This window comes from Anguilla rostrata, chromosome 15 (assembly GCF_018555375.3).
Source record: "Anguilla rostrata isolate EN2019 chromosome 15, ASM1855537v3, whole genome shotgun sequence".
Classification (NCBI taxonomy): Eukaryota; Metazoa; Chordata; class Actinopteri; order Anguilliformes; family Anguillidae; genus Anguilla; species Anguilla rostrata.
This window is the reverse complement of record NC_057947.1, coordinates 33,290,487-33,309,205: the sequence shown is the minus strand read 5'-3', so window position 1 is coordinate 33,309,205 and position 18,719 is coordinate 33,290,487. Positions and strand designations below refer to the sequence as shown.

At 40.9% G+C, this 18,719-nt stretch overlaps 2 long non-coding RNA genes across 3 annotated transcripts; both read left to right on the top strand.

Moving 5' to 3' along the window:
* Positions 1 to 2,350: 2,350 nt before the first annotated feature.
* LOC135240697 (uncharacterized) lies at positions 2,351 to 11,067 on the top strand. Of its 2 annotated transcripts, none has more exons than XR_010325752.1 (3): positions 2,351 to 2,485; positions 6,707 to 7,037; positions 8,354 to 11,067. It is a non-coding gene; the product is annotated as an uncharacterized LOC135240697 (long non-coding RNA). The 2 variants fall into 2 exon arrangements; XR_010325751.1 differs by lacking the exon at positions 2,351 to 2,485 and adding an exon at positions 6,049 to 6,155.
* A 705-nt stretch (positions 11,068 to 11,772) lies between these two features.
* LOC135240696 (uncharacterized) lies at positions 11,773 to 13,383 on the top strand. Its single transcript, XR_010325750.1, has 2 exons — positions 11,773 to 13,019; positions 13,058 to 13,383. It is a non-coding gene; the product is annotated as an uncharacterized LOC135240696 (long non-coding RNA).
* Positions 13,384 to 18,719: the final 5,336 nt, after the last annotated feature.

Genomic DNA, 18,719 nt, shown 5'->3' with positions numbered 1-18,719 from the left:
AGTTGGCAAGAGGCAGGAATACACCCTGGACAGGTCGCCAATCTATTTCAGGGCCCACACACCATTCACTCGTACATCCAAACCTATGGGCAATTTGCAGACTCTGGTTAGCCTACCGCTTGTCTTTGGACTGTGGGAGGAAACCGTAGTACCTGGTGGAAACCCACGAGGACAGGGAGAGAACATGCAAACTCCACACAGAAAGGCCCTTGGTCAGGATTCAAACTCGGTACCTTCTTGCAGTGAGGTGCTATTCACTGCTCCATTGTGCTGACCTGAAGTTATTTCCTTTTAAATAATTTTTTTTTCCACTGAGTAATGGTATCATAATAGGAAAATATAATTTTTGCATATTGGTGAGCATAGGAAGCATTTGATAAACAAAGTTAATTTTACCCAGCATTTTTGTTTATGTTAATTGAGGGTGTCAGTAATGCTGGAGGGCACTGTATATGGTAGTATACTGTATATAGTGTATCTGAACCAAAACCCTTTAAATACACAGCTTTGTTTATATTTTTCCTTCAAAAAGGTTTACTGCGGCATTCGGTTCGACGGTGAAGCGGATTGGTCTCGGCAACGCTGGCTGGTGGAGAGAGCGCACGCACCTGGGTTGCGTTCGCTAATCAGCCCAGGTGCTTAAAGGTGTGCTGCTCTCCAGAGTTCAGGGCCGAGACCGGGAGCTCACACCGAGAGTGCCTTCCTTTGTTCAGTTGTAGTTTACATGTTTAACAGCACAAAACTAAAGTAAACCACCATGTGAAAGTAGGAGGAGCTGGTCCGCTGGAAAGCAGGCCAGCTACGTGGTCTCTCCATTTTACTTTCTTTTATCTTTGTTATTTTACCTTGTTATTTTAGCTTATTGTTTTTACCTGGAACCCATGAGGGAGCAGGCTGAAGATCATTTATTTTATGTCATGTTTGTGTGGGTGCGCTCTGTCTCTCTCTCTCTTCCATGAGACAACCAACGGTGATTCCCAGAACTGCCGCGTCTCCCTCCCAGGGGTGTCACGCTGGGCAACACAGGAGCTGAAAGGAGCAACACAGTAAACAGCGTTCAGGTGGTGAAGGTTTCTTTATGATAAATCACGTGGGTTTAACAGATACAGGAAACAGTGTGAAAAAAGAAACTGGATATAAGTTTATTTATGTAAAACTACATAATTAGTGGGGCGGAAACAGATCTATAATGAAGAATTCCTGGTTATCCCACGCAATTAAAAAAAAAAAAAAAAAAAAATACAGCCAGACCAGGGACTTCAAAGGGTGGGCTATGAATTTTGAATTAGATCCACTTCAAGTAAAGTGTTAAAAAGTTATGTACACTTGTAGAGAACAACTGGGAATCTGCACTTTAACCATATGCTTGATTACAAATTTTAAATTGTGGAGTACAGAGTGAAATAAATAAAAAAATAGAACATTATGGAGCTTACTGTATATAACATGCATATATGCATGTTTCCAGAATATTTAACTGAATTGAAAGCATGTATGCTCACCCCTTTCATTGTTCAGCTGCAGGAATATAGACAGATCTGTAGAAATTAACGTGAAAATTGATACTACGGATTTAGCTATTTGAAGAGGACTGGAAAATGCACTGTATGTGCTCTTCTCAATCAGATAACATATAATGTGACCCTCACTCAGACCTAAGAGTCTTCTCAATGACACATTGATAAAGTCATGTATATTATATGTTGCTGGGCATTTTGACAGTTATTTGTTTTCTTTGATGTACACGTGCACAGTGCATCGGACAGTGTATTTCCAAATGTTTTCTGTGCTTGTCCCCGACAAATAAACAAATTAATAAAATAAATAAGTATATATTTTTTTCTTCCCAAAGTTGGCCAATATGTTTGAAGGATTAGTAAAAAAAAAAACAAAAAGAAAAACGTTGAAAAAAAAACATTAAAGGGAAAAAACCAAGTGTAATTTGTGTGCAGAGAAAAACAGGGTTTAATACATTTCCTGACAAAGAAGTTTGGAACCACCAGGACTCTTCCTAGAGCTGGCCGCCCGGCCAAACTGAGTAATCTGGCGAGAAGGGCCTTAGTCAGGGAGGTGACCAAGAACCTGATGGCCACTCTGACAGAGCTCCAGGGTTCCTCTGTGGAGATGGGAGAACATTCCAGAAGAACAACCATCTCTACAGCACTCCACCAATCAGGCCTTTATGGTAGAATGGCCAGACTCAAAGCCTGTTTCCCCCCCCCCCCCCACCCTGTTTCCTGTTTCTGTTAAACCCACCTGATTTACCATAAAGAAACCTTCAGCACTTTCTTGAATAGAGAAATCTGATTGGCTTGTTAGCTGGCTGCTCTTTTGCTCACATTTTAACCCTTAATCCCCCAAGCCTTAGAGAGAAAGCTGTCACTCCCATGTGCCATAATGTCACTAATCAATCATTCTAAGGTCTGAGAGAGTGAGGTGCTGCTGGCTGTTTAATAAAGAGGAACTCTGGAACTCATTTATACCAGTAAGTGCCATAACTACTGCATAGTGCATCATTTTCCATTTGAGATGGCATTCTAGGCGCATGTAAATTTATTGCTGTAGACAGAGTCTATTTCTGCGGTAGTAAGCACATGGCTCTGTCTCACAGTTGACCTAACTTATGGTGATTAGCCGGGAATGTGAACACGCCAGGTGTTGTTCACGCAGCCTGTATTGTCTGTGCATTAATTTCTAATTTCTAATTCCCCCAAAAAAGGGAAAATAAAATAAGAATTGAGGAGGTAGATGTACTGTTCCATCTTAACAGTGATTTGAATATGAAAGATTGTATCAATTACTTGCAAAAATGTCAGATGCAAAAATAGTATACTTCTGTATAATTGAAGTTTAGATAAACTTTAATTATACTTGAAGTATTATCAAGTAAACTATTGTTTGCTTACCTCCCATCATACCTGCCATTGTCTTGTCAGTTGAAGAACTGGAAAAGGACAGTTCTGATCAGACCTTCTGTTCTAGCATGCAAGCCAAGAGTAGCTCTTTGAGGAAATAACCTTATTTCTTAGCCAAACACGTAACAAGTGGATTCCAGCATATCAGACTACCCTGGTCTGATGTCTTTGTGGTAAATCACGTGTTTAGTAATAAAATGACAATAGCTGCTATACATTTGGAGATTACCGAGAAAGTGAAATGAGTTGATCGGTCAAACTGGTCTCCGTGGGTAACATTACTTCAGAGCCTCCTCTCCTAAGCAGTCCTCAAACCTCTTCACCACTAGTAACTCCTCTATAGTTTGCTTGTAAGTTTTCAACACTATAACAAAGATGTGCATGCCATAACATTCTGGCGGTGTATGTAGTTGTGCACTTATTTTGTAACCCACAGTGTAAGGGCCAGATTGCTTCTATTTTACTTCCATTGGTATATGAGAATGGATGGTTTGTTTTTAAAATGAACTTATTTTCATTTTTTATGTATTTCTATGAAGCACATGTGCAGGGCTCACACACCCAGACCAGTGATTCTCTCATTTCTTCACTGCATCCAGGCCTTTTCTTTTATGTAAATATCACACAACTGATTGAGTTCTTATTTTATGATATATTTTTATGCTTTACTCTGATATATTTACTGGGGTTAACTAAAAAAGCAAAATGAATTTCTGGTCCCCTCAGAGTGGGGTTTTGATCATTTCATTGAATAGCAGGCATGCAGTTGGCAAGAGGCAGGAATACACCCTGGACAGGTCGCCAATCTATTTCAGGGCCCACACAGCATTCACTCGTACATCCAAACCTATGGGCAATTTGCAGACTCTGGTTAGCCTACTGCTTGTCTTTGGACTGTGGGAGGAAACCGTAGTACCTGGTGGAAACCCACGAGGACAGGGAGAGAACATGCAAACTCTTGGTTTGCACATTGGTCAGGATTCAAACTCGGTACCTTCTTGCAGTGAGGTGCTATTCACTGCTCCATTGTGCTGACCTGAAGTTATTTCCTTTTAAATAATTTTTTTTTCCACTGAGTAATGGTATCATAATAGGAAAATATAATTTTTGCATATTGGTGAGCATAGGAAGCATTTGATAAACAAAGTTAATTTTACCCAGCATTTTTGTTTATGTTAATTGAGGGTGTCAGTAATGCTGGAGGGCACTGTATATGGTAGTATACTGTATATAGTGTATCTGAACCAAAACCCTTTAAATACACAGCTTTGTTTATATTTTTCCTTCAAAAAGGTTTACTGCGGCATTCGGTTCGACGGTGAAGCGGATTGGTCTCGGCAACGCTGGCTGGTGGAGAGAGCGCACGCACCTGGGTTGCGTTCGCTAATCAGCCCAGGTGCTTAAAGGTGTGCTGCTCTCCAGAGTTCAGGGCCGAGACCGGGAGCTCACACCGAGAGTGCCTTCCTTTGTTCAGTTGTAGTTTACATGTTTAACAGCACAAAACTAAAGTAAACCACCATGTGAAAGTAGGAGGAGCTGGTCCGCTGGAAAGCAGGCCAGCTACGTGGTCTCTCCATTTTACTTTCTTTTATCTTTGTTATTTTACCTTGTTATTTTAGCTTATTGTTTTTACCTGGAACCCATGAGGGAGCAGGCTGAAGATCATTTATTTTATGTCATGTTTGTGTGGGTGCGCTCTGTCTCTCTCTCTCTTCCATGAGACAACCAACGGTGATTCCCAGAACTGCCGCGTCTCCCTCCCAGGGGTGTCACGCTGGGCAACACAGGAGCTGAAAGGAGCAACACAGTAAACAGCGTTCAGGTGGTGAAGGTTTCTTTATGATAAATCACGTGGGTTTAACAGATACAGGAAACAGTGTGAAAAAAGAAACTGGATATAAGTTTATTTATGTAAAACTACATAATTAGTGGGGCGGAAACAGATCTATAATGAAGAATTCCTGGTTATCCCACGCAATTAAAAAAAAAAAAAAAAAAAAAATACAGCCAGACCAGGGACTTCAAAGGGTGGGCTATGAATTTTGAATTAGATCCACTTCAAGTAAAGTGTTAAAAAGTTATGTACACTTGTAGAGAACAACTGGGAATCTGCACTTTAACCATATGCTTGATTACAAATTTTAAATTGTGGAGTACAGAGTGAAATAAATAAAAAAATAGAACATTATGGAGCTTACTGTATATAACATGCATATATGCATGTTTCCAGAATATTTAACTGAATTGAAAGCATGTATGCTCACCCCTTTCATTGTTCAGCTGCAGGAATATAGACAGATCTGTAGAAATTAACGTGAAAATTGATACTACGGATTTAGCTATTTGAAGAGGACTGGAAAATGCACTGTATGTGCTCTTCTCAATCAGATAACATATAATGTGACCCTCACTCAGACCTAAGAGTCTTCTCAATGACACATTGATAAAGTCATGTATATTATATGTTGCTGGGCATTTTGACAGTTATTTGTTTTCTTTGATGTACACGTGCACAGTGCATCGGACAGTGTATTTCCAAATGTTTTCTGTGCTTGTCCCCGACAAATAAACAAATTAAAAAATAAATAAGTATATATTTTTTCTTCCCAAAGTTGGCCAATATGTTTGAAGGATTAGTAAAAAAAAAACAAAAAGAAAAACGTTGAAAAAAAACATTAAAGGGAAAAAACCAAGTGTAATTTGTGTGCAGAGAAAAACAGGGTTTAATACATTTCCTGACAAAGAAGTTTGGAACCACCAGGACTCTTCCTAGAGCTGGCCGCCCGGCCAAACTGAGTAATCTGGCGAGAAGGGCCTTAGTCAGGGAGGTGACCAAGAACCTGATGGCCACTCTGACAGAGCTCCAGGGTTCCTCTGTGGAGATGGGAGAACATTCCAGAAGAACAACCATCTCTACAGCACTCCACCAATCAGGCCTTTATGGTAGAATGGCCAGACTTAAAGCCTGTTTCCCCCCCCCCCACCCTGTTTCCTGTTTCTGTTAAACCCACCTGATTTACCATAAAGAAACCTTCAGCACCTTCTTGAATAGTGCAATCTGATTGGCTTGTTAGCTGGCTGCTCTTTTGCTCACATTTTAACCCTTAATCCCCCAAGCCTTAGAGAGAAAGCTGTCACTCCCATGTGCCATAATGTCACTAACCAATAATTCTAAGGTCTGCGAGAGTGAGGTGCTGCTGGCTGTTTAATAAAGAGGAACTCTGGAACTCATTTATACCAGTAAGTGCCATAACTACTGCAGAGTGCATCATTTTCCATTTGAGATGGCATTCTAGGCGCATGTAAATTTATTGCTGTAGACAATGTCTATTTCTGCGGTAGTAAGCACATGGCTCTGTCTCACAGTTGACCTAACTTATGGTGATTAGCTGGGAATGTTAACACGCCAGGTGTTGTTCACGCAGCCTGTGCATTAATTTCTAATTTCTAATTCCCCCAAAAAAGGGAAAATAAAATAAGAATTGAGGAGGTAGATGTACTGTTCCACCTTAACAGAGATTTGAATATGAAAGATTGTATCAATTACTTGCAAAAATGTCAGATGCAAAAATAGTATACTTCTGTATAATTGAAGTTTAGATAAACTTTAATTATACTTGAAGTATTATCAAGTAAACTATTGTGTGCTTAAATTATATTTCTGCAGTGTACTATTTTTCTACTTAGGACTATTAGTAAATAATTGAATTACAGTAAAATTACGTTAACTTATTTTACAGTAAAGACCATAATTAATGGAATATATGACTATGTACTCATTCTACCTCCAGGTGATTAATTCTGCCCCTGTGGTGTAGACGACAGTCTGAATCTATAGTAGATGTCTTGAGCCTTCTGACATTGTCAAACAAATATCTTGAAGGAAAAAAAAAACAGGACCCAATTTTCATTTCACAGTGAACTGTCACTTTAAGAGGCAACATTGAACACGGGGAGTCAACGTCATCGGAAGAAAGAGCAGGCATTCAGCTGTATGTGATTACGTTCATATAAAATATCAGTTTATCAAAAGCGAACAGTCATTAACACCAGCTGCTACCCAGTAGTATCTCGTTCAGGTTTGTCTGGTCATACGGTGTTACCGGTGCAGTGGAATGGAAGGTAAGTAAACTCATCAGTGCTTTTCAAAATGTGGTCGTGTTTTATCAGATTACAGTTTCAGCTAAACTTGTTTTTTTTTTTTTTTTTAGTTCAGCATACCTATGTGGGCTGAAATTCTATTGAACAGAAGTGTTATGTAATGGGTGAAACGAATAATAAAGAACCAATGGGTGGGGCGACATAGCTCAGGAGGTAAGAGCGATTGTCTGGCAGTCGGAGGGTTGCCGATTCAAACCCCACCCTGGCCGTGTCGAAGTGTCCTTGAGCAAGACACCTAACCCCTAACTGCTCTGGCGAATGAGAGGCATCAATTGTAAAGCGCTTTGGATAAAAGCGCTATATATATGCAGTCCATTTACCAATGGTGATTCTAGAATTGGAGGAAAAAACTAGCATTAAATACATTTATTGCATATCAAGTCAATCTATTTTTACATGTGTGTACCCACACCTGCATTCTTACCACACCTGCTGTCTTGCACCGATTCAATCCTGACTGTAACAGTGGCCCAGGAATTGCTGTAATTTTGTATAATGGCAGACAGTGACAATGAAGTTTAGATAATGAACAACACAAAAATGTTCTTGTACAGTGTAGTGTAGCTAAGTTAGCCATATGATTCTTTTCTCTGTTGGTCCTCTTATTGTGTCATATTCTGTGATTCTTTTATTATTATTATTATTATTATTGTTGTTGTTGTGGTTATTGTTTTTAATAATATATGTATATATATATATAATTATATAATTTATAATAATAATAAAACATTATTTTGAGTGTCCAGTGTTGACAGTGAACTTCATATCAAGTGAATATCATTTATGTCAATTAACACTCTGTTGACACTCTTGTCAAAAAACATCTATTGACACTCGATAAAATACTAGACTGTTTGCTTGCCCTCCACTGAGTGAGCAGACATCAATTCAGAATGAAATATTACTATCTACTACAAGTAAATGGCCTGTCTGTGAACATTTCAATAAAAATTAAGTAAATTTCAAAATGAGTCAACTAATCCTGGCATGACTATCAACATATTGTCATTTACCCACGTTTTCATCTTCAAGTGACATCATCAAAATGTCATAGTTAAGTGCCATCTATTGGTTGTCAACATGTTGACTATCAACAGACTCTCAGCAAGTTGTTACTATTAATAGATACTAAACTGTTGATTTAAAGTTGAGTGTCAGCATTTGACACTCAATATAAAGTGTTAACTTAAAAATACTAATATAATCATCAACATCATCATGGTGATCAATACAAGGTAATACCGATTTTAAATGACAATCCCTGGCATGTTTTCTAGGGTTAGCTGATCTGAGGATTGTCCTATTGGGCAATACGGGAGCTGGAAGGAGCAGCACAGCCAATAGCATTCTGGGAGAGAAGCTGTTCAAGACCTCTTGCTCTGGCAACTCCCAAACAGTAGAATGTGAGGCTAAAACAAAAACTGTTGGTGGGAGGAGCATCACTGTGATTGACACACCAGGGTTTCTTGATAATAAGAACCCGGCTGACACACTGAACCCCAAAATAGTGGAGTGCATCAGAGAATGTTCCGCCAGACCTCACACCTTTGTTATGGTGTTGAAAACTTGCAAGCAAACAGCAGAGGAGTTACGAGTGATGAAGAGGTTTGAGGACTACTTTGGAGAGGAGGCTTTGAAGTATGCTGTTGTCCTTTTTACCCACGGAGACCAGCTCGACGACCACACGACCATCGAGCAGTTTGTGAATAAAAATGAACGCCTGAAAACACTTGTCCAGAAGTGTGGAAACCGGTTTCATGTCATCGATAACAAATACTGGAACAATCCCACTGAAGGCCACGGTGAAGAGAGAAGCAACGCTGCTCAAATCAAGAAGCTGCTGAACACGATTGATCAGATGATGAAGCAGAACAGAGGACAGGACTACACCAAAGAGATGCTCAGAGTTGTGGAAAAGGCTCAGTCCACGGGTCAAGCAAAACCAGTGCAGAATGTGATGAAAATGTTTTTGAAAACAGGAGTAGGGGTTCTGTTATTTCTTACTGCATGGTACGCACATACAACTATTTCTCATGATACATGTCGGGCCATAGCAAAGGGAGCTCTGTTAATGGCAATATTTGGTGCTGGGGCATATGTAACTATACCCATTTTATTCCCTGTAAAGCCGAAGGAAAAAGGCAACTAAACCCAATACTGATGATGTGTAAGTCACAGGAAAAGAAGCAGAGACAGAATACTAACAATTTATTGACCAGTGGTAGTATTTGGGTTTATTAGAAAGAAGAATACAATTTTATTTTTTTTAAATTTCATTTACCAAATTACTTTCTCTAATGTCATTTAAAGATTGTCTACTTCATCATAACTGAAGGGAACCTGCAGGAATATTGTCCGATTTTTAAAATCCTACAGGAATTACTCTGTCACATTAATAGTTAAGATGCCTTTATAGATCCCTTTAGGAGTATGCATTGTATTTAGGGAATGACATTTCAACTTAACAAAGCAAGTTCCTACAGAATTTTGAAAAATCCTACACAATCTGCAGTGTTTGTTGGTCATATTAGACAGTTACCACAGCACTGGTTCCTAGCTAGTTTACTTGCAGTAAATGTTAACCTGCTTACTTCTTAATCCCAACTATCTTTCTGGCTGCCTTTTCATACGTTTCAGTGGCTAGCACTATGTGCATACTTTTCCCACCTTGACTCAGACAACCCCTTGACCCCTTAGAAACTGCCTTGTTAACTGCCTTTCTGGCCTACTCTCCATCCTCATCCTCCTTGACCTCAGCACGGCTTCTGGTAACATCTCTCACTCCCTCCTCCATCAAAGACTATCTTCAATTGAATAAACTGGAACTGCTCACCTTTGGTTCAATTCATGCCTCTGAAACAGACAGCTGTTTATCTCACTCAAAAACCACCACTCTACCCATGTTCCTGTTGCACATGGTGTCCCCCAGGGGTCAGTAGTGGGTCCACTCTTGTTCATCGTTGACCCTTTTCCCCTCAGTTGCATTCTGACACATGGAATAGGGCAGTATGGTTCTAGATAAAATGACTATCACAATTTTCTTGCTTAGAATTGAGATCACGATTCTTTGGGACACTGACATTTTTAAATAAGAATAGTCTTTTGATGCAGACAGAAATATAACAGAAATTATGATAGCGACTATGTGTGTGCACACGTTTGAGACAAAGAGTGAGAGAGAGAGATAGGTTTGGCTTTTAAAATTTCAAATAACATAATATAGACTTAATATTGCACATTGAACATGGGGAATTGGTCATGTAATACAGTGTTTTTCAACCCTGGTCCTGGGGACCCACTGCCCTGCATGTTTTAGATGTTTCCCTGCTCCAACACACCTGATTCAAATGAATGGGCCATCATCAAGCTCTGCAGTAGCCTGATAACGACCCATTCATTTGAATCAGGTGTGTTGGAGCAGGGAGACATCTCATGTAGGACAGTGGGTCCCCAGGACCAGGGTTGAAAAACACTGGTGTAATACAGTTTTTTGTGCATTTTATCTACATAATTTATAATTGTGGAAACGTGTGCTCTTTGTTTTGAGCATTCAAACTGAGAATATTCATGGCACATATTTGTAATGTGCAGAACTTGTCATTTAAATGATCTTGAAGTGCAGGTTGGCCTTTATTGTAGGTTGTGCTGAAAGCTAACGTGGTGTTAACAGAGTGGTGTATCGTTTTCGATTAAGTGCACTTTTTTTTTCTAGATTTAATTTATTGTTCAATCTCCCTAACATGGTGTAAAGAAGGACACTGTTTACTTGCCAATTTTTCACATTGTTAGCACACTGGTTAATCAAGAAAAATGAGTGAAAACACCAATGATCAGTTTCAAGGGAAGTTTTACAGCCTGTCCATTTTGAGCTCACCAGTTGTTACTGTGCAGTTATATCCATTTTATAAAATCATATATCTGGTCGATTGTTCTTATTGGTCAATTTGCATTCCAGTCGTGACAATAATAATAAAGGCATGGGTAAATAGAATGTTCAAGCATTTTAAATACTGCAACCTTAATAGTTGCATTGGCCTACACCAGTGGTAACCAGCCCTGCCCCTGGAAATATACTAATAATAATAATAATAATAATTTATTTTATGTAGCGCTTTTCATGAACCCAAAGACGCTTTGACCTGATGTACTGTACCAACATGTAGGTTTTCATTGCAACCCTCATTTGGCACACCTGGCCCTGATAATTAGCAGCTCAATGAGATCTCTAGCTATTGAATGCGGTGTGCTTTGTTAGGGTTGGAATGAAAACCTACAGGATGGTAGAACTCCAGGAACAGGGCTGTCCTACACAAACAGTTCACAAGCACAAAGTTCTGGAAAATGGAAATGATGTAACAAGCAGTACATTCACTGGGAAAACAGACGAAGAACACCTCCTGCTCAGCCAATCATAATCAAACCTCATGACCCCCTCCCTTCATTTGAAGAGGGGGCAGAATCATTGTCATTTAGGAATGAGATTGCATAGAGCAGTGGTTCTTAACCTTGTTGGAGGCACCGAACCCCACCAGTTTCATATGCTCATTCACCGAACCCTTCTTTAGTAAAAAAACTAACTAACTGCAGACTAGACTGAGGGGTGGACCTCTGCGGCGGAGGCTCCACCGAACCCCTGAGACCGACTCACCGAACCCCTAGGGTTCGACCGAACCCAGGTTAAGAACCACTGGCATAGAGGTATGAATCGAGATTGTGGTTTTTATGTTGTTGTTGTTATTATTATTATTATTATTATTATTATTATTATTATTATTATTATTATTATTATAACTATGTAACTTCCCTTTGTGATTCAAGGATTGATGTTTGCCAAGGAAACCGAAAAATAACTTTCTCAATACTTCTCAATACATCTGCACACACATTCACGCACACACACACACACGCACATATACAGTACTTCCGATATACCCGCACACTCAGTGTCTCGTCTGCTCAATTTTCAGTCTCTTCTACTTATTTAAATTGTCTGTCTTGAGTTGCTGCACTTCAATCCTGGAGCAATGCCTTTTCTTTGTGGTTCTTATGCTCAAGGTGGTGCTGGAAATTAATTTATACAAATTAAATATGTCATGGATCACTGGACCTCTAATTGCACCCCAGGTATTATCACCAGGCCGATATTTAATTTGTAGACTCTTACCTGCTTTGCTTCTCCCCCTTTAACCACCCCTTTCCCCTCCACCACATTCATAAATCAATTGCTGCACGATTTATTCTTAACTTTGCTGACTAGCAAGTCTGCATGGTGATACCATGCATCTTCACCATGTTCATGGCCCGTTGTAGTTTCAGGGCACAACCAGCAGGTGTCACTCTTAGCACACACATGGTGCAGAGGGAAAGGGTGCCAAGCTCTACATGGAGAAAACTTCGAACTTGGACTTGCTATGAAACTGTTGCAGTTGAATGACTCTGGATAATTGATAGCAGTGACTCATACAATATTTATTCCATAGTCATGTGATCATTTCAATTCTTGTTACTTGTCCCCTCTTGGAAAAGCTGAGTCATTTGAGCAAAGCCAAAAATGCTATCAACTGCTAAGGAATCTCTGCAGGCAAAATTGATAAGCATGATTTTCAAGTGTGTGTGTGTGTGTGTGCATATGATTGTGTGTCCATGCGTGTGTGCAAAAGTATTGGGACAGCGACAACATTTTTGTGTTTTTGTTAAACAAAACAGTCAATATGAGGTTGAGATTGTAGTGCAGACTGTCGGCTTTAATTTGAGACTTTCCCAGGCAGCACAGACCTCAGGTCAGTTGGCGGTGTGGCAGAGTCACAGACCACAGGTCAGTTAGTGGTGTGGCAGGGTCACAGACCTCAGGTCAGTTAGCGGTGTGGCAGGGTCACAGACCTCAGGTCAGTTAGCGGTGTGGCAGGGTCACAGTCTTTCCCAGATAGTACAGACCTCAGGTCAGTTAGCGGTGTGGCAGGGTCACAGTCTTTCCCAGATAGTACAGACCTCTGGCAGGGTCACTACCTGTCCTGGCCTTTTTGCACCAAATCCTGCACCAGTTAGCGCACAAACACTGATTATGTTCTTAACCTGAATTTCTTCAAAATGAATATTCTGCTGTATGAATGGATTGTATGTGAAAGAATGTAAGCTGTGTAAGTGGCTAAGTGAATCTGCTAAATGCCTAGAATAAAGATGTTGAGATTAATAAATAAACAACAACAACAGCTAAATCTAGTTGTGTGCCATATGAAATGTACTTTTGTAAGTTACTTTGGCTAAAAGCATCTCCTAACTGATTAAATCTTAAGTTGTAATGATGCAACAGTCATGTGCTTCATGTATACTGTGATTTTTTTGATAAATGAGAGGGCCAAGATAGCACAAACTTGTATGAAATAAAAGGAAATGTGAAAGCTTGCACCAGTGAGGCAGTGCTCTGTGGAGCCAGCCCTGGGGGTTCGGTGGTCCTGAGCAAAAAACAAAACGCTCCAGCATAAATCAGGCGCACCGAATCGCGTGGCCCGGGGACGGCTGGGGCCCTAAATGACTGCATGGAGTGTGTTTATGCCTGCAGCTTTGCTCTGGAGCTCCAGCCCAGTGTCACTCTTTTTTCATTTTTGTTTCCTGTCTGATCCTCCTCAGTGAAGGTGATCCTGTTTGCTCTCTGTTGGTCTTGAAGGCGTGGAAGCCATTTTGAACAGGCGCGTGCGGATACGAGTCTTTCCCCGCCGTGACGCACAGGCCTGTAACTTTTGACACGAGCCTGGCGCAGGCAGTGAGGAAGCACTACAAATAAACGTCCCACAGAAATCGGAGAGGGTTTGTTGACGTGCCGTAGGAGAGCAAATCAGTGAAGCGAAATGTGAAAATTCTAAGCTTGCAAATTTCCCCCAAAAAGGCTCACACACACGGTCATTCACAGACCGGTCAGTCAGTCACATGACAGAGAGATGATTGGATTGGACTGGCCCGTTGAGCAGGGATCGCTCAGCATGTCCTGGTCAGTATCCAGGATGACGACAAAGCATCGCTTGCACGTGTGCGTCGTGTCATGAGTGTGTTTCGATTTTGGACTTCACTGGTCTTGTGCCCAAGGTCTTCCCTTTGTCCTCCAGGAATATAGTTTGGAATTATGGCTCTCCCATTACCAGTAATAATCCGGCTGCACGGGGCCTCTAGTGGCGCAGTCCGTAGAGCGCTATCCACGTGCTCGATGCGAGCCGCGTGCACCTTTGTCGCTCGTCTCTCCCTCTCTCTCCTCCTCCTAATTCTTCCTGTCTCTCTACACTGTTCTGTCCGAATAAAGATGAAAAAAGCCCCAAAAAATATTTATTAAAATTTTTTTCTTTTTTTTTTTTTAAATAATCCAGCCGCACCGCTGGAATTATCACTGGGTTAGTCTGATTCTGTCTGTTCTGTGTTTAGCCCTCGCAGAGCCAAATACAGAGCAGAGCAGAAAGTGGGGAAGCAATGGCGGCTAATGACGCGATGAAGAGAAACCTGAGGGCGACTGGTCCTGCACTGTGACCCTAGGTAGCAGGGTCACGATAGTGAGGCCAAGAGACCGGTATATATTCCGGAGGTGAGCGGGGAAGGGGTCGGTGATGGGCAGCGTTCCAGACAGACCTCAGTTTAGGCTCTCATTCTGTGCCTCACGGTGGCTTGAGATCAGTCAGCAATCAGCCGAGGGCCGCCAGGAGTGAGGGGGCAAGGAGAGAAAGAAAAACAGATCTCATAATAATAACAGATCTACTAAAACAATCCACCATGCTGTCATTAGTGAATTGGATGGCTAGCTTACAGTATGCATCTTTTTCAGAGCTGTATTTCTGGGGACTGTAGTATATTCACAAAAAAGCAGTGACATAAAAAATCCATAGTCAGATTAAAAAAAAAAAAAAGCTTGCAAGTACAGAAAACGATGTCTGAATGTTCAAGTGGGAGATTCATCTGAGGAAGTCAAAAGAAGAAAAAAAAAACCCAGCATAGAACCATGCTTCAGGATTTGCCTGCATTTCATCTTCATTTTCAAATACTGAAAATGAAAGTATTGCAGTATCCACTACCACCATAATCTTTGTGTTTTACTTAGATGTAAAACAATAACAAATTGTGGTAGCTGTAGAAATGCCCCAAAAAAAAAAAAAAAAAACAATGACTTGGCTGTAAATGAACCTCAGTTTGCTGGTACTGCTGGTCCCCTGACAAGCAGTATTGACAGATCAGAAATATTTCCAGCCAATGGTCTCTCAAATCCCACCCAAAATGGCCGGAACCAAGATCTGGGCAGGCCTGGAAACACCGGTGACAAGAGTTGTATGTATCGGAGAAATCTGCTAATGAGGGAAAGTATTAAACCATCTACTTTTGTCCTGCCATGATCAATTTTATTTTCACATAACTAAAGACGGGATGATTGAAAATGCCTATGGATTTAAATGTTGTTCACGTCTTTGAAAATGTAATTTATCACTCAGTGAGAAATTCGTGAGCCAACCTTCCTTCCTTCCTTTTGTTCTTTTTTTTTTTTTGCTCCTACTGCTCAGTTGTGATGTACATGTGACTGTTTTGTAAAAGTCAAATGATATGAGAACTTTATTGACTGAATTATGGCTGTTGTTATAAGCTCCATTAAGGCTGGCCGTTCTTACTGTCTTACTGTTACTGCTGCTCCTGCTGCTACTGCTCTTGCTGCTGCTACTACTACTGCTACTACTACTCTTGCTACTGCTACTGCTACTGCTACTACTACTCTTGCTACTGCTACTGCTACTACTGCTGCTACTGCTACTACTCTTGCTACTGCTACTGCTACTTCTCTTGCTACTGCTACTACAACTACTGCTGCTGCTGCTACTGGCACTGCTACAACTGCTACTGCTGCTGCTACTGCTACTACTACTGTTGCTACTGCTACTACAACTACCACTGCTGCTGCTGCTACTGGGACTGCTACTGCTACTGCTGCTGCTACTGCTACTACTATTGCTGCTACTGCTGCTACTACTACTGCTGCTACTGTTACTGCTGCTGCTGCTGCTGCTACTGCTGGTACTGCTACTACTACTGCTGCTGTTGCTACTGCTGCTACTACTAGTAGTACTAATAACATAACAATAATAATAATAATAGCATTTACGGAAATGTACAGCTGAAAATGCTCAGTCAGAGTACATTGTAGTGAACCACAAGATGTCTCTCTCCAAAAACATCACAACAGCATCAGTGTCCCCCGCTCACCTTTTACTTTATTCTTGCAAATGACATCAAAAAGAATGACTTTGCTATAGGCCACAATTGAATGTGATTCCCCTGAGAAATCAATTTCGCTCTTGACGGTATCTGAGAAAGCATTAGAGCCAGTTTGAACACAGATGCCAAGGAGATTTCAGCTTTCTGTGTTATGGTGTTTTTTTTTTTTGTTCTAATGATAGCAATTTGGGATCTTTTAAATGCACCTCATGACTGCATAAGTGGCACTGCAACGTTTGGCAGCGTTGCCTTTATTTGTGATTGCGGATTAGGCAATTACACATTTCTTTACCAAATGTTAAAACCAAAAATCAAATAAAAACAAGTGGTCCCCTGCTTCAGGTCAGGGCCAAGGGCTTACGGTAATCGGCAAATCCGGCGGGGCGAAACGACCTGGGCTTCAAGGGTCGATAGAGCGGATCGCAGAAAGGGCGTGGAAAACGAAAGCAGTAAATCCCCCAGGCAGAAAGTTGGTGCCGTCTCTTTAAGAAACGCAGCGTAATTCCCAGAGCTCGTGCTCCAGATGGTTCTGAGTACTCGTCTGGCCTTTTGCCAGGATGCTGCTGCTCTCAATGGGATTAGTCAAGGATGCTGTTGATTGCTACGTGCTATGCGCTGCATTAAATTGCACTCACCATCCGGGAAGAAGTAAAGGGTCAATTAATGGTGTGAATATAGGATTCAAGGGTTATGATTAATTGGTGGGCAAATGAGACTGTGTGTGTGAAGAAGAAGAGAAATATGGGCAGATTTCTTTCCCTCCTGCTCTCTCTCTCTCCCTCCCTTTGTATCGTTACATTTCTCCTCATGTCTCATACTTTCTCTCTCTCTCTGTTTTCCTGTTCAAACAACTTCCATTCTTTTAAGGCCTCGAGTGGTCTGGCATAATTCTGAGTTTTTACTGTTGGCCAGGTACTGTAACACACACACTCACACACACACACACACACACACACACACACACACACACACTCACAGACACACACACACACCCTCACACACACACCACCTCACACACTCACACACACACACACACACACACACTGCACGCACACACAGCACCCACCCACACACAGCAACACACGCACACACCGCACACACACTCACGCACACGCACACCACACACACACACACACACACACATCACACACACACACACACACACACACCACTCACACACACACACACACACACATACACACACACACCACACACACTCACACACACACACACACTCACACACTCACACACACACACACACACACACACACACACACACACATACACACACTCACACACACACACACACACACACACACACACACACACACACATACAAACACACACACTCACATACAAACACAAACACACACACAGGCACAGACACACACACATGGCACAGGTGTACAAACACAAACAGACACACACAGGCACAGGCACACACACATACACACAGGCACAAACACACACACACAGGTACAGACATGCACACACAGACATATACACACAGGCATAGACATACGCACACATACAAACAGACACATACAGGCACAGACACACACACATACACACAGGCAGAAACACACACACAGGAACAGACATGCACACATGCACATACAGACACATACACACAGGCATAGGCACACACACACACACACACACACTAGGCCTAGGCACTGTCATAGCTGTTTGGTATGCTCAGTTATGCTTGCTGTAGTTCTTAACTCTTGGGTGGTCATTTGATGCTGTTGTTTCAGCAGTGATCTAAAGTAATCCTCAAGTTGTGGGAGAGATGCATTTTTCTAATACCAGGTACTAATGAAAAGCAATAGTTACCTATTTTATGGAAACACATGTAGCCCCAGTATCTAAGTTCAGTATGCTTGCAAAACAGAACCGCTGTCAGAGTGAACAAGACTGTACATCCCACATTATGTACAAAGAATGATAAATTAAAATAAAGACAAGATTTTGCTGAATAACACCTTTTCTTTGGTCCGTTTAACAAAATAGCTTTTTTCTTAATAAATAATACACATTTTTCCACACTGGAATTTGGAAATACATACACCTTTCTGGATATTTACAATCTGTACATATATATTCTTTGAAAAGATAAACTTGTGTCTTTGGGGTACAAAGAAATACACTCATGGAAATTTTTCAGTTGGGCATACAAAGCATTTATCAATCAGCATAAATGGCAGCTGTTTGCTAGATGAAAGAAAACACTTTCCTTGAATTTAAATTTCATACACTTCTCAACTTGTTTTAGATGACAAAGCAGATTTCAAAATAATTGCATACCAAAAGATAAAAGCAAATTAAATATTAATATTTATTTTCACAGAAAGAACCCCTGCTGCACTTAATGATTAAAGTTGATTGTATAACAGTATTATTCTC